The sequence below is a fragment of the Aedes albopictus genome, chromosome 2 (assembly GCF_035046485.1).
Source record: "Aedes albopictus strain Foshan chromosome 2, AalbF5, whole genome shotgun sequence".
NCBI classification, from domain to species: domain Eukaryota; kingdom Metazoa; phylum Arthropoda; class Insecta; order Diptera; family Culicidae; genus Aedes; species Aedes albopictus.
In genome coordinates, this window is record NC_085137.1 from 280,988,771 (window position 1) to 281,011,447 (window position 22,677).

At 40.1% G+C, this 22,677-nt stretch overlaps 1 long non-coding RNA gene across 1 annotated transcript; it reads left to right on the plus strand.

Annotated features, from left to right (window-relative positions):
- The first annotated feature begins 17,059 nt into the window (after positions 1 to 17,059).
- LOC134288131 (uncharacterized) lies at positions 17,060 to 22,379 on the plus strand. The gene is made up of 2 exons (XR_009997764.1): positions 17,060 to 17,819; positions 21,411 to 22,379. It is a non-coding gene; the product is annotated as an uncharacterized LOC134288131 (long non-coding RNA).
- The last annotated feature ends 298 nt before the right edge of the window (positions 22,380 to 22,677 follow it).

Below are 22,677 nucleotides of genomic sequence, written 5' to 3' on the forward strand. Positions count from 1 at the left end.
ATTGATTTCGTTAATTCATTCTTAAACTGATTTTCCCAGGTATTTTACGAATACTTTTACATTATTTATAGGTATAGATTTTTTTGAAGATTCTTATACAAATTATTCCAAGATATTCTATAAGAATTCCTCCGGAAGATCTTTTAAGTGTTTTTGATAGAAAAGCTTTAGAAATTCCTCCAATTAGCTTTTCAAGGATTCAAGAATTCCTTTAATGAATACTATAGAAATTCTAATAAAAAAAATGTAAGGAATCTTTCAAGAATTTCACAAAAAATCCTCCAAGAAATTCCACTGCAATTCCTTTAAACAATTTAGGAATTGCTTTATGATTTTTCCTGGAAATTGTTCGTGAACTTGGTTGGTTCTTCTTCTTCTTATTTCTGGCTCGACGCTCCAATTGGAACTTGGCCTGCTTCTCTTCAACTTTGTGTTCCTTGAGCACTTCCACAGTTATTAACTGAAAGACTTTCTTTGCCTGCCATTACATGAATTCGTATATTGTCAGGCAAGTACAATGATACACTATGCCCTTCACTTCTCTGGTAATCACCTTTTTTTTTTTTTAAATTCCTAAGGTAATTCTTATGAGATTTTTTTTCGACCGTTCCGTTGTAAATTCTTGATTTTGTTTTTAAATTCGCGGGAGTGTATTTCATAGAACTACAATGGTGACAGTAGACTGAACTCCGTAGGGAATTATCAAAAGAAATATTCAGAAGAATTTTCTGAGGACTTTTTAGGACTTTTAAACAATTTACTAACGAATTAACTATAGAACTTTCAAAGTACCTCCCGAATGAATTTCTAAAGTATTATTAAAATAATTACAAAAGTAATTGTCAGGTATATTAGCAAAGTGACTGCTGGTGAAACTTCCAAAGAAATTGTTCAAAGAAATCCCGTGGGAGTTGCCTTATAAATTTGCGAAGCAATTGCCCAAAGAATTTCGAAAACTTAAACCGTAGATATTTTCAAAAATGAAAACCAAAATTTATTTCGAACTAAATTGCCGAAAAATTTCCATAAGAGTTACCGAACCGAATCCTGAAGAAATTGCCGAAATAATTTAAAAATATCCAAGAAAACCCCTTAAGGACAAACGTCTTGAAATCCCGCTTCAACAGTGCATCAAAACTTCAGATGCACAAACTTTAAGAAGCAAGCTTCAAACAACATTACATTTTATTATTCTGTTCTTGCTCACTTGTAATAAGCCTAAAATAAAAAGCTCAGGTGCGCTGGTTTTGTTTACGAAAAGATTTGTGCCTTCAAAATCGTGAGTAGATGCCAAAGTCGGCCATTGTGGCGGCCATATTGGGATTCTAACAACCCGAATAAAAAATACAGTAGAAAAACCGAATGTTGTATTGTAACAGTACTATTTAGAACCATATTGTTACAATAAACACCACTGTAAAAATAAAAAATACAAAAACAATAAGATATAATGTAGACACCATACAGTGAATTGTAAATAAGATTTTTACAATATACTATACGGGTTGTTAAGTATCGTAACAATATAAAAAAATATTTTTCTCCATATATATTTTTTTACAAAACCATACATTATATTGTAAATAAATTGTTCGAAATACTGATACGTGGGCTTTAATATACCGTACATTGTATGGCACACGTATGGTTTCAAACAATAAAATGTACCGTAAATATATTGTTTTTAATTGTAATTTCACTACTAATTATAAATTTAATCATGGTTTTGGAATGGTTCTCTTTTGTTATGTTGTATTGTTTTACATTAGATAAACCATATAATGTTATATTATCTCGTCATGTTCCTTCGATAATGGCAGTTCTAGCCAAACTCTGGGCCAAACTAACCTAAACTCGTCTAAGTCTGTGTAGCCGCTGATTGCATTAACAGTTGAAGCTTAGGCTCCCATGTCCCACCAGCCAGATAACTGGGTTTTGCAAACTAAGCATTATTTGTGACAACACTTTGAGCGGCATGATGGAACTATGCCTAGCGCACTAAGTGTTATTAGACCACTAATGTAGTTGCATGAAGTGGGTGACGAGGTACATAAGTATCATTACAGCGTGCTTAACCGTTATTGCAATATTGAGGCTCCAGTTTGACTGAACTATGAAATATGTACATAACAACTCATGAGAAAACTGTCAAGTTCGATTCAACTATAAGTTAGGTTAAAAAGCGAAGACGAACTTATCTCAGAAGTCGTTTCAGTGTCCAGGTGTCCAGTCCAGTCCTTATGTTAAAAATGTCAAAGATAAAATTTAATTTGGTTGTTGTGCAAGGCAATTTCACATGAGAGAAGAAGAGAAAGAATAGTGTTGAACTCATCCACTGATTTACGGTAATCTGGCCTGCGTCTTTCCGGGTTGACCTACATTCGTATTCCTCTCATCGCACTCTACATACCTAGCCCACCATATCTCTGGGATATGCAGTCCTTAGGACACCTGGTTTACCACTTTATTTAAACATTTTATTGACTTTAAATAGATGTTTCAACTTATTCACTTTTTTCTCTTTCATTTCCTTTGCAACAAAAATGTCAGGAACATCAACAAAACAAAGCACGGAAAAAATCATAAACTGAATAAATAATTAAAAATGCACGGAAAAAGATTGTTTCGGAATAGTGAATGGTTCAAACGTAAGAAAAACAGTATAATATATTGTTACATAAAGATCGGATGTAAATGTATAGTAGCTACCAATGTGTAAAGCTTTTAGCGAACCATTCCATTACAATACACTATATTGTAGCTGGTACACTGTATGGTACAGGAATGGTTTTCACCAAATACCCTATGGTTAGTTTTTATCCGGGAAGTCTGTCCTTAATCTTATAGGAATAACCAGAGTTGTTATTGGTCATCGGATCTGAAGAAGAATCACTGACGACAACAGATAATAAAAAGTTTGCGTCACTGTACCAGCAGCGCTTGAATATTTTCATTCAAACATCGTCAGTCAGTTTGCTAGTCGCGACGAAAAAGTTTTGCCGTTCCTCTTTGTCGGCATTTTCGTTGAAGTGCTTGCACCGAACAGGACAGACGATCGAATAATCAGCATCACGAGGATGGCTAACCAGAAAAAAAAAATGCAAAAAATAAACCTCGCTTGATTCGGAATCGAACCAAAAACCTTCGGATCGGCAGCGCACCAAGCATAGCAACAGAGCTAATTCAGCAGCTCGGAAAGGTGGAGGCTAACATCAATAAAAAGCGTGACTGGTTCGCTTTTGTCTGCAGTCAGATGCCATGTGACGATTACATGTTCGGTTTTCGTCGTTGCAGAAGAAGACAAAAGAGAATGACGAAAACTATAGCTCCCTGTTTTATTTTCAGTTCATCCTCGTCGTGGTTTCTTTGTCGGTCGCTGACACTAGGGTGCTAGGACGCCATCTTTAAGAATCCAACATGTTGTATGTAAACATTTGTGTATCCACAAAGGATTCCATTGTGGATACACGATAGATGTTGGCTCCTGTCAGATGCATTAGGTAGGATTAGGGCTGCCACATACGTGGTCGCTGATGATGGTGCAAGTGACGGAGTTTTATTTACTGACGAACTTTTTTAGTTTTTCGTCGTTGGTCAGTGACGAAACTGATGGTTACCAACCCTGGGAATAACATTTACAAAAAGGATTTGTCGAAAACTTCGCCAAATGTTATATGAAAGATTTCATAGGAAATTCACCGAATGAATTTCAAAAGTCGGTAAATGCCATATGAATTATTCTATCAAATCCCGTAATCCCGCAATCTCGGAAGAGTATTGTAGTTATTCCCAAAGTAATTACCAGAGGATTTTTCAAATGAATGGTCGAAAAAAAACCAGCGAGAAATGGCAGACAGAATTTTCAAAGAAATTTCCGTAGAAGAAAAATCTGATGAAGTTCGCAAAGCGATTGCTGAAGCATTGTCAGGAATTGTTTAAAGAACTTTTTGAAAGAATTGCCAAACAATTTCTCAAAAGAGTTGCGGCAGAAATTTTCAATGAAACCAAAAAGAAAATCGGGTTAAGTACTGTTCCTTTCAGTTCCACTAAGAAATTGCATCCTTTGACAGATACGTATTTCGACCTCAACTGTAAGGTCGTCTTCAGTGTATTGCACTTGACTCGACAAGGTGACGTATCTTGACAAGTACACAACACTGAAGACGACCTTACAGTTAAGGTCGAAATACGTATCTGTCAAAGGATGCAATTTCTTAGTGGAACCAAAAGGAACAGTACTTAACCCGATTTTCTTTTTACTTACAGGTATTCCACTATCAAGCCCAGGTCCATCATCATCTTCTGACGGAGTTCCTTAAAAAAAAATACCAAAGGAATTGCGAACTCAATTTTCAATTAGCTGAGACAATTTCCACAGGAATTGTCAAAGAAAATTTTTAAATACAGTACTTTTTTCGATTATATCACGAATAAAAAAAATAATCGCGTGATATACTGGAGCGTGATAAAATTGAAACATATTTTTTGCGAGTGTTTGTATTACTCAAAATACAGCTAAATACAAAAAAGCAAATAAAAAACGAACAAAACATCAAACCACGCAAAGGTAATTGAAAATTACAGGCAGAATTTGAAAAAAAAAATAGCCAACCGTCAAAGATCAAGAAACCATCCTAGACTGAATTTATGCTGCATTGTAGAACAATGTGAAGATATCCCTTCAACTCCTCAACTAACTAGTGAAGACGAAATGGAGCCACATGAAATGGAATGCATGAAGTCTGAAATGGCACTCAATAGTTTCCTCGAGTGAGCAAGCAATGAGTAGCATTTTCAGTCATGAGTATTATTGAGGTTATGACATCCGCGCTGTCGGTATTTCCATGGTAGCAATTGATCATTGATCACTTCATAACAGCCGTTTAAGTGATTTTAATGGTCTATTCTGACGAACATTTTTGGTTTCTCTTATGCTAGGAATCTTCCTAAACTTATATGAAGCTGCAAACGGAATTCCATTTAAGGCTTGAATTTTGACATTTTGTCAAACCAACTTTGATTGAAACGAGTTAAAATGGCAGTTTTATATAGCTTTTCGTTTGTTAGGTAAATATTTGAGATGCTTTAGAATACGATTCTAGATAATCAAGTTCAGTACCCGGTCTGTAATCCTTTATCACTTTTGTCACTGCATCCATTTAGGATAGACGCATTACAGAATGAAACCTTTCATATTAGCATATTGGTAGTTTTAATTGGTTAATTTGTATTTTTAGGAATAGTTTCCCTTAGACTGGCCAAAACTGACGAACGAATCCTACTAATGTGCAAAATTAGCATACTTATGACAATTCATATATCCTACTTAGTTTGGAATATGTACTCGAAAATATTTCTATCAAATATCATAGCGTGATAAAATCGAAAAAATACCGTGCTAGAATCGAGCGTGAAATAATGGAGCGTGATTAAATAAAACCGTGACAAAATCGAAAAACCACTGTACAATGAAATTAGAAAAAAATGCATAAGGAATTTCCGAAGGAAATTTTCAAAGTAATTACCGAAAGGATTTCCAAATAAATTTTCAAAGATATTTCTTACAGAATTGTTGAAGGGATTTCCAAAGTAATCACTGTAAAATATCCAAAAGAAATTTCCGAAGAAATACTTCAGACATTCAAATAAAAAATGTTATAATTCTTTCAAGAGTTCTAACAGAAATTCCACCATGAAATCCTACTGGTATTCCTTCAATGAATCCTTTAAGTATTCTCTCAAGTTTTCATCTGGAATGTTTCTATTGATACATTTAAAGATTTCTTAAGCAATAACACCTATTTCGTCCCGATTGCCTTGGCGAAACTTCTAAGAAATTTTTCTAACGATTTCATCAAGCATTTGTTTCAAATGAGGAACTCCTTTTTGGATATCTTTTACGATTCATCTAGGAATTTCTTCATGAACTTCTTTTCAAATTCTTTCAAGATTTGCTACCGTCGTGTGGGGCTACTTTTGAAATACGGGGCTACTTTGGACACTTTTGAATATGGATTTTTTGAATTTTGAATATGGTTCAAATCTGTTTGATGTCTTTGGGACTATTATGACGCTTTTTTTTTCCCTTCATTTGGTTGAAATTGTTTTTCAAACAAACTTTTTATTGCTTGTCAGGAGGCGAAAAAACATCGAATGAATCATAAAAATATACATAACGTATCAGAACATCTGCTCTGTAAGCATTGTTTCTGCAGTTCATAAATTTCAAAGGGTTGCTCAATTCGTGCAAGAAGTATCGACGTAGCATATATAATCGAATATTTGTATAGATACACATTATAAATGACCGTTTCACCTAAATAAACGATTGATGGCCCGCAGAAAGCCTTTAAGTCTATATTAAAATATCACGCTGCTCATAATACCGAAGGTAGCACAGAACCACCAAAAAACGCATATATTTATTGAAATAATGTATGATATAGTATACAACAGTATTGGTACAAAGTAGTATTCTAAATCAACCCGGAATTTTAACTGCAGTTTTGTTTTAATTATGAATGTCCAAAGTAGCCCCCCTCTGGTTCTATATGATATGTCTCCGATTGATGTATGGACAACTTTTTTGTTTATGGATGGATTTAGTTCAAATTTTGCATGCATCCTACATACATACTTACGATTATTATGCGTAAAAGTTGTGGAAATACATTCACTACTCTGGGAGTTATAATGTCATAAAGTTGAAAAACCATTAAAAAGTGTATAAAGAAGCCCCGCACGACGGTACATCGATTGCTTCGGAAACTCCTCCAAGCGTTTCTGTAGGAATTTCTTTAGTAACATATATTCTCAAAAATTCCATAAAGAGTCTCTTAAGCGTAAGCGCTTTCCCAGAGGAATCCTTTAGAAATTATTTCAAGATTATTTTTCTAAGAAATTTCTTCAAGGGTTCTTTTTGCAATGTTTTCTTGATGTCCTTTCAATGAATTCTTACAAATTAGTTTAAGCATTGCTTTAGTTCTTCAGAAATCCTTCCAATAATTTATGTAGGAAATCATCCATAGATTCCGTGCGCGACTTTTTTCAAACCCTTTTATACAATTCATTAAAGAATCCTTCAAGAAATGCCTAGAGAGATAATCTAGGCATTTCATAATTTACTCTACCAAAAATCCCTTTGGTTTAAAGATTTCTTCAGGAATCTTTTAAGCAATTTCTCATAGTACTTCTAGCACTTCTTGTACTACTGCATAATACTAAATCTCAAAAACCTTTAAAAATCTTATCGAAGATACCTCCACAAGCAACCCAATGATTATTCCTGAATACATCTTATAAATAAGATTCTTCAAGGTCTCCTTTAGAAATTCTTCCAAAATTCCGAAAGAAAACCTCCCAAGGATCCATTCAGGTATGGCTCCAAGCATAATCTCAGAAATTCATCAAAAAAATTTCCATGGGGAGCTCCAGCAAGATTCCTTCTTGGAGAAATCTCTAAAAGAATCCTTAGAGAAATTCCTTAAGATTCATCTAAAGGACTCATTGAAGGACTTCATGACATAATCCTTGAAGGACTTTATGAAGGAATCCGAAGAGGTATTCCTAAAGGAATGCTTGAAGAAATTCCTAAAAAAAAACTCAAAAGAATTCCTGAAGGATTCCTTAATAAATTTGGCACGGTAAAGGCTGGGTATGCTGCGCAATTCAGATCCCATTGTGATCCACTAGCCTCTGCCCAGCAACTCCTATCCCTACCTCCACGCGGTACCGGCCGGAAACTATGAGCAACCTTAGGGAAGCTCGGGTAACCAACCCCGGTGGGACCTTTGGTCGTAGGCCGACAGGGAAGGGGGGGTTTGCTTCGGCAAACCTGAGCGTCTGTTCTCCAGGAGGAGCGGCTCACAACAGCGTCTGATCCCCATGTTAGGGGCGGCTGATCTACGTCCGAGTGCCAGGGAAGGACTCTAAGCTCAACTGTGCACTATGGTCCTCCGGAAAGTAGGGGGTTGGTGTCAGGCCCTACGAGCCAGCCGTAAAAACCCATTGTAACGGAAAATCAGCAACAGAATAATACGAACCGAGACCAACGGCAACGACCCCAGCGAACAAAAAGGACTTGCGATTGGAAACTCGGTACGTGGAACTGCCGATCTCTCAACTTCATTGGGAGCACCCGCATACTCGCGGATCTACTGAAGGACCGCGGGTTCGGCATCGTAGCGCTGCAGGAGGTGTGTTGGACAGGATCCATGGTGCGAACGTTTAGAGGTAATCATACCATCTACCAGAGCTGCGGCAACACACGCGAGCTGGGAACAGCTTTCATCGTGATGGGTGATATGCAGAGGCGCGTGATCGGTTGGTGGCCGATCGACGAAAGAATGTGCAGGTTGAGGATCAAGGGCCGATTCTTCAACTTCAGCATAATAAACGTGCACAGCCCACACTCCGGAAGTACTGATGATGACAAGGACGCATTTTACGCGCAGCTCGAACGCGAGTACGACCGCTGCCCAAGCCACGACGTCAAGATTTGAACGCTCAGGTAGGCCAGGAGGAGGAATTCAGACCGACGATTGGTAAGTTTAGCGCCCACCAGCAAACGAACGAAAACGGCCTACGACTCATTGATTTCGCCGCCTCCAAAAATATGGCCATACGTAGCACCTTTTTCCAACACAGCCTCCCTTATCGTTACACCTGGAGATCACCACAGCAGACGGAATCTCAAATCGACCACGTTCTGATTGACGGACGGCACTTCTCCGACATTATCGACGTCAGGACCTATCGTGGCGCCAACATCGACTCCGACCACTATCTGGTGATGGTCAAACTGCGCCCAAAACTCTCCGTCATCAACAATGTACGGTACCGGCGACCGCCACGGTACAACCTAGAGCGACTGAAGCAACCGGATGTCGCCTCAGCATACGCGCAGAATCTCGAAGCCGCGTTGCCAGACGAGGGCGAGCTCGATGAGGCCCCTCTAGAGGACTGCTGGAGTACAGTGAAAGCAGCCATCAACGACGCAGCCGAGAGCACCATCGGGTACGTGGAACGGAATCGACGAAACGAATGGTTCGACGAAGAGTGCAGAACGGTTTTGGAGGAGAAGAACGCAGCGAGGGCGGTAATGCTGCAGCAAGGGACTCGACAGAACGTGGAACGTTACAAACAGAAGCGGAAACAGCAGACCCGCCTCTTTCGGGAGAAAAAGCGCCGCCTGGAAGAAGTGGAGTGTGAAGAAATGGAACTGCTGTGCCGTTCCCAAGAAACACGGAAGTTCTATCAGAAACTCAAGGCATCCCGCAACGGCTTCGTGCCGCGAGCCGAAATATGCAGGGATACACTTACAGCAGGGAAATATGCAGGGATACAGCACTTCGATCAGCACCTGAACGGCGTGGAGAACGTAGGCACGGGAGCCCACGGCAACGGAAGGAACGACGACGCCAGTGCAGCGGAGGACGGAAATGAACCAACTCCCACGCTGAGGGAAGTTAAGGATGCCATTCACCAGCTCAAAACCAACAAAGCAGCTGGTAAGGATGGTATCGCAGCTGAACTCATCAAGATGGGCCCAGAAAAGTTGGCCACCTGTCTGCATCGGCTGATAGTCAGGATCTGGGAAACCGAACAGCTACCGGAGGAGTGGAAGGAAGGGATAATCTGCCCCATTCACAAGAAAGGCGACCATTTGGAATGTGAGAACTTCAGGGCGATCACTATTTTGAATGCTGCCTACAAAGTGCTATCCCAGATCATCTTCCGTCGTCTGTCACCTAAAACAAATGAGTTCGTGGGAAGTTATCAAGCCGGCTTCATCGACGGCCGGTCGACAACGGACCAGATCTTTACCGTACGGCAAATCCTCCAGAAATGCCGTGAATAACAGGTCCCAACGCACCACCTGTTCATCGACTTCAAAGCGGCATACGATAGTATCGACCGCGCAGAGCTATGGAGAATCATGGACGAAAACGGCTTTCCTGGGAAGCTGACTAGACTGATTAAAGCAACGATGGACGGTGTGCAAAACTGCGTAAGGGTTTCGGGTGAACTATCCAGTTCATTCGTATCTCGCCGGGGACTGCGACAAGGTGACGGACTCTCATGTCTACTCTTCAACATCGCGCTGGAAGGTGTGATGCGACGAGCCGGGCTCAACAGCCGGGGAACGATTTTCACAAAATCCGGTCAATTTGTGTGCTTTGCGGACGACATGGACATTATCGCTAGAACATTTGGAACGGTGGCAGAACTGTACACCCGCCTGAAACGCGAAGCAGCAAAGGTCGGACTGGTGGTGAATGCCTCAAAAACAAAGTACATGCTGGTAGGCGGAACTGAGCACGACCGGATCCGTCTGGGTAGTAATGTTACGATAGACGGGGATACTTTCGAGGTGGTGGAGGAATTCGTCTACCTCGGATCCTTACTGACGGCTGACAACAACGTGAGCCGTGAAATTCGGAGGCGCATCATCAGCGGAAGTCGGGCCTACTACGGGCTCCAGAAGAAACTGCGGTCGAAAAAGATTCACCCACGCACCAAATGCACCATGTACAAAACGTTAATAAGACCGGTAATCCTCTACGGGCACGAGACATGGACCATGCTCGAGGAGGACCTACAAGCACTCGGAGTTTTCGAGCGACGCGTGCTAAGAACGATCTTCGGCGGTGTGCAGGAAAACGGTGTGTGGCGGAGAAGGATGAACCACGAGCTCGCTGCACTTTACGGCGAACCCAGCATCCAGAAGGTGGCCAAAGCCGGAAGGATACGGTGGGCAGGGCATGTTGCAAGAATGCCGGACAAAAACCCTGCAAAGCTGGTGTTTGCAACGGATCCGGTTGGCACAAGAAGGCGTGGAGCGCAGAGAGCACGATGGGCGGACCAGGTGGAGCGTGACTTGTAGAGATGGTCGGGTTTCAGATTTTACAGACCCGAACCCGACCCGTACCCGAATTATTTTCAATTTTAAAACCCGGACCCGACCCGAACCCGAGATTTTTTTGTTCCGTCAAACCCGGACCCGACCCGAACCCGTAAAAATTTCATCGATCAAACCCGAACCCGACCCGAACCCGAGAAAATATTTCTCATTAAACCCGACCAAAACCCGAGTTAAAAAATAATTGTCAAATGTATCGAATATAATAAATAAAGCATTTTTCTAAAAAATGATTTATCTACTCTGGTACCAAACCCGACTTGGACCCGACGTTATTCAAACCCGACCCGACCCGTACCCGAAAATTTTGAAATTGTTCAAACCCGGACCCGACCCGAACCCGAGGTTTTTCAAAAATTCTAAACCCGAACCCGACCCGTACCCGTCGGGTTCGGGTTCGGGTCGGGTTTCGGGTCTGAAAACCCGAAACCCGACCATCTCTAGTGACTTGGCGAGCATTGGGCGTGACCGAGGATGGAGAGCGGCAGCCACAAACCGAGTATTGTGGCGTACTATTGTTGATTATGTCTTGTCTTAATGATGTGGAACAAATAAATGTATGTATGTATGTATGTCCTTGATAAATTTCTGAAAAAAATCACGAAGAAATGCTTTGAGGTGATCCTTAAGGAATCATTGTAAGTATTCTTAAATCAATGCTTGGAAGAATTTCTGAAGCAATCTCCAAATAAAGTTCTGAAGTATTTCTTAGGAATTTTTTGGGGACATCTTTGAAGTAACTGTTAGATAAATCGTTAAACATATCCACGTAGGCAAGGTGAATTTACCTTGCCCGGAGGAATTCTCGCAGAAACCCTTCAAGGAATACTTGGAATACGCTGAGCGAGCAACAAAAAATCGACAAGCTATTAGTATTACGGTTTTGACGTAACATTACATGTAACATGTAATTTTCATAAATGGGCCCCTGAATTTCAGCTGCAAAATTCAATCTAAGTCAAAAGTTCTGTGTTTGGTCCTGTGGTTAGAATATCAGGGAGGTTTACACAATTCTCACGAATTTTACTTTCATATAGGTACTGAATTTCGTGAAATTCAATTTTGATTTCAAACATATTTTTTCTTGTAATTTCGAGGCCCCTGTAGGTACAAAGAGTAATTATCAAACTAGTTGAAAGTAAATTAACTAAACTTCTTGAATAAAGGGTGTTATCTACAATTGTTAATAAGTGGACTTCAAATAAGCCATCTGTGTGTCCCATTCCAAAACCCTTGATAATTACGAACTATCAGCAGACCTGCAAAGTATTGAACATATACGTATAGAAAACTTTCGCTATTTAAAGAACTTTATTCAAACTAGCGTAAGAAACATTCCCTGATTTGGAGGCCCCCTGAATTCGGGGGCCCGGTGCGGACCGCACCCTCCGCACCCCCCTTGCTACGCCACTGCTTCTATGGGTGGTATTCCTCTAGCAGTTTTATGATCTCGTGATGGAGGTGTTTGAAAATTTTTGTCATTACGTGTCATCTAGCGGATAAATTTTAAATCGAGGTTCCTATTGTTGTCTTTTGTTTGATTCTACTGAACAAGTTTGCCGAAAACGAAGGTCTAAGATACAAAAGCATTATCGTTTTTATTATCAACGCCACTTAGCGGAAGAATTTTGCTCTAAAAGAACCATAGCCTATAACTCTCCTCCTTTCCTCTTCTTTCCTGTACACTCAGTAGCAAAAAAAAAAAGCCGAGCTGAATTTTTCTCCCAAAATTCGTCATGTTCAATCTGCTGCAACTTTGGCAATTATCAATATTTTTGGCTGAAAATTTTACCACTTCATCATCAATATATTGATCATGTATGGACAAAATTTCAAATTGATATAAATTATATATTTTGAATTATATAAATTTATATGAAAAAATCCATTTTTGGACACATTTTTTTCAAAAATCCGTATTTCAGTGAAAAATTTAAGTAGTTTCATGAAAATTTGACTGCAGCGTCAGTAAATATAGGAAATGTTGTGATCAAAATTTGAAATGTTTTCATCCAACAGTTTGGGCCACAGAAATCGTCAATGTTGAAGTACCAATATGGGTGCCTACAGTTTTTACTCCATATTGACCATGCTGAAACACCGGTGTAGAAAAAAAGCCGAGGTCAATTCGTGCTATTAATGTTTAGATCAAAGTTTTAACAAACAATCCATCTTGTATGACATATTTTTATAAATTTTAGTGGGATCTGCTAGTTATCTATGACCTTCTACACGTAACACATATTGCGTTACGCGTTACACGTAATGCGTTACAAATATACATATGTTAGTGAATATACAAGTAGTTTGTATAATATAAAAAATTTGGTTACTGTAAACACATTATTATAAGCAAATAAGTTGAGGGGTATAATTTAGAGCCACAATGAATGATATAGTAAGGCATGTAACGTCACATGTTTGCTTATGATAATGTTTTTACAGTTGCCAAAATTTGTAAATTATACAAACTACTTGTATATTCACTAACATATGTATATTTGTAACGCATTACGTGTAACGCGTAACGCACTATGTGTTACGTGTAGAATGTCATAGATAACTAGCAGCCCACACAAAAATTTATAAAAATATGTCATACAAGATGGATTGTTTGTTAAAACTTAGATCTAAACATTAATGGCACGAATTGACCTCGGCTTTTTTTCTGCACCGGTGATTCAGCATGGTCCATATGGAGTGAAAACTGTAGGCACCCATATTGGTATTTCAACTTTGACGATTGGCCCAAACCGATGAATGAAAACATTTCAAATTTTGACCACAACATTTCCTATATTTACAGACGCTGCAGTCAAATTTTCATGAAGCTACTTAAATTTTTTACTGAAATACGGATTTTTGAAAAAAATATGTCCAAAAATGGATTTTTTCATATAATTTTTTATAACTCAAAATATATAATTTATATCAATTTGAAATTTTGTCCATACATGATCAATATATTGATGATGAAGTGGTAAAATTTTCAGCCAAAAATATTGATAATTGCCAAAGTTGCAGCAGATTGAACATGACGGATTTTGGGAGAAAAATTCAACTCGGCTATTTTTTTGCTACTGAGTGTAAATCATCTTTAAACCTCACCTCAAGTTCCCCAACTGTGCTTAATATATAGGGTATTTGTGCCTATCTTAGTCTCATTAAGGATGTGCAACATGAAAAATCACTCACAGCGCAATGTATACGCTTCAAACTTAATGATACAAACCTTTAACACACGTGCTCACTTCCACTGTTGATCTTACGATGCACTAGAGTGGGATTTACCTTCAATATTTGATTTAATTGCAATCACAAATCGCGAGCCACTCGCACCTATCTTCAGCACACCGTAAATTTTCATCTCACCGCGGTCCACCGGGTGGCCCCTTATTCATCTCAACAGTATTTACAGCAAATCCACAACCACTCTCACATTTTCTCATCGTAGAGCATTCCGCACTCACCCACTAACGCACTCCCTTTCCCTAGCAGGTGACAGTTTCATTGTGATTGTTTTCCTCTCTCGCAAAGGAGAAGTCATAACAATGTGCGGCGCAACGAATCGTCTATGCTCACTCCCCACGTTTTGCACTCGCATACATTCACAGCTGATTGGCATATCAGTGCTGCCGAACTGGATGAAAGTTCGTAAAGCTTGAGCGGTAGCAGCATATTTAGATGAAAACCAAACCAAATATTTTGAAAGAAATGCGTCGGAAAATGAAATTATTGACCGATTTGCGTAGAAGTTCGATTACCAAGATGTTAAACCAAGAAACGACCATGTTCTGATTGAAAAAACATCGTATTTGTAGTGACCAAATCTCATTCAATTAACTACTTGTTTCTTGATGTCTGGCACCGCTGTGATGCTTGCTTTGGTGCTTTGGCAGAGATGTGCGCCGCGGTTAAAACATCATTTTTGGTCGTCGGCGGCGGCGGCGTTAAAAATGAGAATTCAATATTTCGCTCTTTTACATCTCATATAGCGAAACATTTTAACAAACTATACTTTGCATATGAGAATGTAAATATGTACACTAAAACCTCAATTTATGCATGTTATTTTAATGCACTTTTTAATTTATGCACCTTTTTTATGACCTGCATAAATTAAGGGAAAGTGGAGCGGACCTGGTGTGATGGTTAGAACACTTGACTATAACGCCGAGGACCTGGGATCGAATCCCACTCCCGACAAACTCACAAAATGTGGGTTCTTCCTTCGGAAGGGAAGTAAAGCGTGGGTCCCGAGTGTAGTGTTTTCGATGATAAGCTTACGGAATGTGATTAAAAATCGGAATGAATTATACTTATTCCTTTAATTTTAGGAGCACAAATTTTCTTTTGAACTTTCGCTCTTGAAAATCGTTAACAGAATGATCTAACACTCGCTTTTCTACCCGAGCCGCTCGCTTCCGGTTCGACTTTGCGTTTTGACGTTGCGTTTCTCACGTTGCGTTACCTGTGCGTCCCTTCAGAAACATTTGTGGCCGTTATGACTCGCAGTAACATGTACACGGAAACAAATATTCCCTGAACAGAGAGCTAAGAATAAAGTAAAAGCTCTTCATTTTAATTTCCCTGAACTTCAACTGTATATATGCATAATTGCCATAATCATGTGTGAGAGAAAATTATATTGATTGGCAATTAAACAAGTTAAAATTTTAAAATAAAACAAGCACTGTATTTATTTTTTTTTCTTTCTATTATTTTTTATATATTTTTTTCCGTTGAATATTATGTGTATTATTTAAATTATTTTTATTAGAGTATTAAAATAAACTCTGAACTAATAGATGAAAATTTGCCAGATTGTGTTGAAGCACGTAATAGCAACATCAACTTTAATATTTATAATGTCAATTAAAATAACATTTATAGCAGGTACCCAATTTACTACATCTTCCCCCTCCTGTACTCTCATCAAAGGAGTATTTCATAGCACAGCTTTATTATTTTTTTTTAAGTTTATAATCTTAGATATATATTTTTAAGTGCATCAAGCAGCAATTTATGGACATTGCTATAAAACTTTTTTTTTCCGCCAGTCATGTCGCCATGTTGTTTCCGGAACAATTCGCACTCAATAAAACGCGTCCGATCGATGCAACGATAGTCGAGAGAATAATCTAGCTTCCTAGCCATTAAGCTCTTCAATAAGGATTAGCGACATTTCACACTCAAACACTAATGTCTAGAATCGTCGTGTAAACGTTGGTTTGTTTTCTATCAGTAACACTTTAATTTATTTTTTTTTCGAGGCGATGTATGAAAATTTACCTAGAATTTACCATAATTTTGAGCAACGCGAATTCATGTGCATTTGTTTTCTCGCAAAACGCACCTATACCAGCGGCGTTATGGTCGCATTTTTTTTCCGCAGTCAAGCTCGCACGTCAATTCAAAGGCTATTCAGATTGCATATGTAAATATTTCCCAATCAAATTGGGTAAAACGGGTAAATAATGATGAAACTTACGTCCGGTGTAAGAGTGCAAATGTTTTCCTCACAGTTTCACAACCACATTTACAAAAAAGTCACTCATACATTTGAACGTGATTACCACTATACATCATCAAAAGGGTCACCTAAATAACATCACTGCTCAAACGCCCTTGCTTCTATTTACTATGTCTAGCACTACCATTCATTAATCTACTTTTGTCTCACACACCACAGCGAACAGCGTACGTGTAATCTCCACGGTAATCTCACACTTGTAGTCAAATGTTACCTAATCCGTCCTCGCTTCACTAACCCCAACGACGCTATCTTCGTTTTTCCATCCCTTCTTAACGGAGGTTCGCGTGAGAGTGTTGATAATCCGAGTGATAATCCATCTCTGCGTGGAGCGCTCAAGAGGATTCCGTTCTCAGAATTGAGTTGTCCAAAAAATGTCTCACGAAACCTAATGCAAGCCTATCCATATACGTGAGAACAAAAGATGTTTACAAAGTTCTTACAGATAGATTAACACGGGAAATCTGAACACAAACCACTACCACATAGGAATTTGGATTGGTCAATGTATTTATAATTAGACACTTCATTGGATGCAAATGTAAACATACACTGAAAAAATAAATCACATATCACATGGAAAATTTCCATTAGTTTGGCTACACACGGAACCAGAAATCAACCCAAATATAGGTTCTTTTCACTCATATCGGCTCTTCCGTGCGAGAACCCAAATTTGGCTATACCGCATTAAAGCTCTGAGTGGGTAGTTTCCGTTTGATGCCGGCAGAAAATTGCAACCCATCGCATAGTTCATTCTACCTAGCGTTAACTTTCGAAGTACCCTAGCGGGTTGAAATAAACCCACTTTTGGGTAAACGGCAAAAAACCCAAATTTGGCTTCTCGCACGGACATTATCGGCTAGGTAGCTGCTTCTCGCTTTGTTTTTGACAACAATGCGAGCGGGAGAGCGAGGAAACAACCCACTGCTGGGTAAAAAGTTCAAGCGGTATACGTATTTTTGCGTTCTTTTAACGTATTTTTTTAGGTAATCTGTTTTTTTTTCCGTGCATAATTGTTATTGGATTTTCCGATGAAAATTTCTTTGGAAATTTCACATGAAAACAATGTGAAAACTTTTTTTAGTGTAGTTCACATTGGAATTTTCAGAAACGTCAAATCAGTTTTTTTTTTAACCACAGTCGAGCTTCTCAGCTGAATCAAGTCCAAGTAGGTAGCAACATTCTATTTTAATTAATCTTTTCATTGTAGGCTTTCTCTACCACAATCGGAACAAGTGAAAACAATTCATTAAACGTTTAGGCATCAGTTCGTATTTTGTTTGCATCTGTATTCGACTGGAACCTAAAAAAAATTACGGATGAGACCGACGTGACACTGAGTACAAAAGGAAACAAAACTTAGTAGGTGACTTTTTTCTAACTTCATAGTAACCATTATTTATTTGAACAAACTCATCAGTGAAAGTGAGAAAAAAATAGTTTGCACTGCGGCCACCGACGAACTTCGGCGTCTAATGAAACACGCGATACACAAAATTATGGTCGAATCTCGAGGGACGTTTTATTTGCTGTCGACTTCGGAGTGCTCGAGGTATTATCTCCTGCTGCGATGAACCTGCGCCGTCATTCTCCGAAATGTTTGCAGAATTAGCAAAGCTTGGAACTGTATCATCCTCAGCGTGATCATCAGAAGCTTCGCCAGTGTCGATTGCAAAATCAGGTGCCCTTTTAACTTCCTGGACATTCCTTGCGTATTGAACACCAGCTTTGCTTATTACAACCACTTTAGCCCCTTCTCTAGCTACAACCCTGTAGCGCTCCGACGAGAACGTTGGATCCGTTTTGTTCCGTTTTTGCTGAGCCAGTAGCACGACATCCCCTATCTTAATGTTGGATTCCCTGGCGCCCCGAACTGAATCAGCGTACATCTTACTCGAAAGTTTCGTCTCTGCATCACGGTCACGGACTTCTTCACGATCAAGCTCTTCGTTGGAGGCTCCTCCCCACAAGCTAGGAAACGTGCCCCGATGTTTCCAGCCTACCATTAGTTCAAAAGGCGTCACCGCCAGTCGTGAGTGAGGCACCAGCGTATTATGTCGATGAACATATTCTTGGAGAGCATTACGCCAGTTTCTCCCGTCGATCCTGGATGCTGACATGGCTTTTATAATCCCCTGATTCTGTCTTTCGACAGCCCCATTGGATTGAGGACTCAGAGGCACTGCCTTACGTATTTCAATCCCTTTTCCTTTCCAGTATTCGTTAAACGCTGTGCTTTGAAAAGGAGGCCCGTTATCACTTTGAATTATAACAGGATAGCCCCAGGTATGGAACACCTCACACAGGGCAGAGTTCGTACTTTCTGCGTCCAAGGATTTCATCTCAACAACATGAAGGTATCTCGAGTATGTATCAACTACAACCAAAAACTCCCCTGTTCCGAAGTTGGGTACTGACAAAAAATCAATCTGCAGTATCTCCCACGGTCCGTCTGGAAGGTCCCTTGAAGCAAGTGGTAGCGGCGGATTACGTCTGGACAATAGTGTACAGGTTTCGCAGTTCCTAACAAAACGAGATACTTCAACCGACATTTTTGGCCACCAGAAAAACTGACGCATTATGCGCTTCATGGCCACTTCACCTATGTGTCCGCCATGAGCAGACTCTAGCGCTTTCCTACGAAGAGAATGTGGCAGAATCGTTCGTTCATCCTTGAATACCAGAAATCCGAGGCAATGCATTTTCTTCTTTTGAGCTTCATATGCACGAATGTCTTGCGGCCATTTGTTCGTTTCCAATGCTTTGCGTACCAGTTGTAGTTCTTCGTCACCTTCTGACCTACTCTCAATTTCAGTCCAAGTAAGCTCCATACAACCTGGATCCAAGGCATATAGGAAGTGTTTCTCTTCATCGTCTTCAAACGGTTCGGTTTGCTGCGTTTCGGGTATTAACCTAGATAGTGCATCAGCTACGTTCTCAACACCGGCTACGCGTTGAACAGTGAAGTCGTACGGTTGCAATCTCAAGGCCCAACCTTCTGCACGCGTCACAGCCCTTCGTCCCAGTCGGTGGTTGGTGTTGAAAATGTATTGGTTGGCCTCGGCATCCGTTCGGATTACAAACGATGTTGTCAACAGATAATAATTGAACCGCTCCACGCCCCAAACGACAGCCAGAGCCTCTTTCTGTGTTTGGGGGTAGCGCTGTTCGGTGGGAGTGAGCACTTTCGACGCACAAGCAATGATTCGAGGTTGTTCAGAAGCGTTATATTGGACCAGCACGGCTCCCAGTCCCGTAGGTGACGCGTCCACAAATAGCTCGATTCGGTCCGATGGATTGTAATATCCTAAACGCTTGATTGTCTTCAACGCCTCGTTCTTTAGGTAGGAAAACTCCGCCTCTTCTTTCTCTGTCCAGTAGAATCTCTCTGAAGTGGCTAATGCTCGTAGATGCTCCGTTTTTGTAGCCCGATGGATGATAAACTTATCAACGAACGTTATCAAGCCCAGAAAACTCTTGACCTCCGAGCAGCTGACAGGCGTCCGAAAATTGTTGATAGCCGAGATCTTTTCCTCTTCGATCATCCAGCCCTGCGGCGTCAGCGTGAAACCCAGGAATCCGACGATCTGGCTGCCGAAGACACATTTCTCTTCATTTAGTTTTACGTTATGATTAGCCAAGCACGCGAGGACAGCCTCCAAGTTTCGATCATGCTCTTCTTTCGTCGCGCCGAATACCAGGACATCGTCCTGATAATTCTTGCATCCCTTACATCCGCCAAGTATCTTCCTCTGCAGCGTTTCTTGAAATAAATCCGGAGCATTGCAGAGTCCAAATGGCAGCCTCACACAACGAAACATGCCAAACTCCGTGAAGAAGTTGGTCAGATGCCTTGACTCTTCGTCCAACTCGATATGGAAGTAGGCATTCGAAATGTCAATTGTAGAGAACCAGGTAGCTCCATCTATTTCAGCCAAAATTTGCTCCAACGTTGGCATCGAAAAGGGAGTCCGATAAATATATCGGTTGGGACCTCGCAAATCAATAACCAGCCTGATGTCTTCTTTTCCTTTAGGTACAACCAACATGGAAGAGCAGAAGGACGTATCCATTCCATCGATGACTGGTTCTATTATGTTTGCCTTAATCAGCTCCTGGATCCGTTTTTCCACTAGAGGTTTCACGGCCGCCGGGATGTTCAGGAAAATGTTCCGGCACGGTGGCTTCGACTTATCGTAGTGAATCTTGACTGGAGGAACATTGAATTTTGGAAAAATGTCGTCCGTGTCAAGCACTGCAATCTCCCCAGCATATACGTGGTGAGCAGCAACTGGCTGTGTCTGTACGGTCTGTACGGGGACCTTTAGCCCAAGCATTAGAACACTGTATCGCGATGCAGTTGTTCTGCTTAGAAGAGCTCGTGCTTCCTTAACCACATAAAACTTTTCCAACAAAATCGGTCTGTCATCAGAGATGAACAGATATGCATTGAATGTGGCCATTACCTCAATGTTTCCAGAAGACGCATACGCTTTTAGCGGCCTATCGGTTCCACACTTCACTTCGAATACTTCGCTGCTATATGCAGGATCTGACATCAACTTGCAGAAAGAATCCTCGGTGAATGTGTTGACCTGCGCTCCCGAATCGATCAGGAACGGGCATCGCAATCCTGCTACAACTGCTACGATTATACTCCCGTCTGTACCTTCGTCCAACGCGCTAGCCATTGAACTAGGATGCTCTGGCAATGGACGATTCAGAACGCTAATAGTCCTAGTACCAGGCTCAACGTTTATGGGTTCGATTATGGGATGCTTCGTTGCACCCATGGCTTCCGACATTTCAATATCATCCGAAATGTCCTGTGGTGCACACTTGCTTGAAGCAGTGTTCTTAGGGAATGAACCACGCTGTTAATAACATAAGTATCAAATAATGTTTGTATCCTCTTCTTAATAACCAATATACTTACATAAACTTTTGTTTCAGGTACATCGGTCACTAGTCCGATATTGGAACACTCCGAGCCATCCACAACCACCGCCATCATAGTGTCGCCTGAAACGACGTTCGATGCTTTCTTACTCGGAACAAATCCCTCGGCAAATGAAGGACGCTGCTAGTAACATAAGTATCAATTAATAACCGCTGAAGTTCTTTTTTTCTCGTTTTGTTGGGCTCATACTCACAATATTTATTGTTTCTTTAGGTTCACGGCTTGTTGATCCAGTTTTGCAACGCTCAGGGCCTGACGATTTATTGAGAATCGACGGACGACTTTCTCGGGGAGCTGGTGCCTGTACTGACTGTTCTGATTTCGCCGAATCAAGCTTATTCATTAAGAGGAAAGGCAGTGGTGCGCCCGAGATTTGTCTGTGGTGTTCTCTGGTGCGCGCGGCTAACTATTTTAGCATTTTTGGCAATTATTGGTCAAATTTTTAAGGATTTGGAATCAATCCGTCTCTTCGAAATTGATTGAAGATCATTTTCTGTGAAGAAACCATTTTGATTAGACTTTTAGTTTTGGCTGGAATGTCTTTTTAGTGACGAAAAACTTCCAACATCTTATGACATTTCTATCTATTTTTTGTGCCAGAGACCGATTTCGGCCAAATTTCGAAAATCGGAAACAATCCGTCGATAGAGAATTTCATAAAGAATAATCTAATTGAATAAAAATTACGATAAAAAATCTCTGAAATTCTCGAAGCTCTTTAGAATCCGCATCAATAATTAGCAAAAATCTCATAAATCTTATCATTTCTTGAGGTACGATCGCCTCGAAACGACCGATGAACCCATCGGAGCAGACCAATGAATTCATGGAGTAATCCATGTAGCAGAATAAATCATCGCTCAATTCGGAAGGATTCTACAAATTCTTCTATTTTGAAATATATAAATAGTATATATTTAGCAAAAACTATGATAAAAGAAAAATAAATTCTTTCGAAACCATATTGTTTTCATCATTCGAAAGTTGTTTTGGCAGTTTGATTTATAATTCTATTTCGATAACTGGGTTGACAAGGTATTCTATTGAGTACATGACAATGGGATTCATAAACAAATTAGCTCGTATTCAAATAGGTTGCTCACTATCACCGCCTAGTATTTATTTTAATTTATATTTTCTTTGTATTTTTACTATTTTCAATTTTATTTCCAACTGTTTGGTAAAAGCAGTCGACCAAACCACAGCCGCACCCTAGCCGTAGAAATGAACTCGATCCTTCCGAACGCAGCGTAGGACATG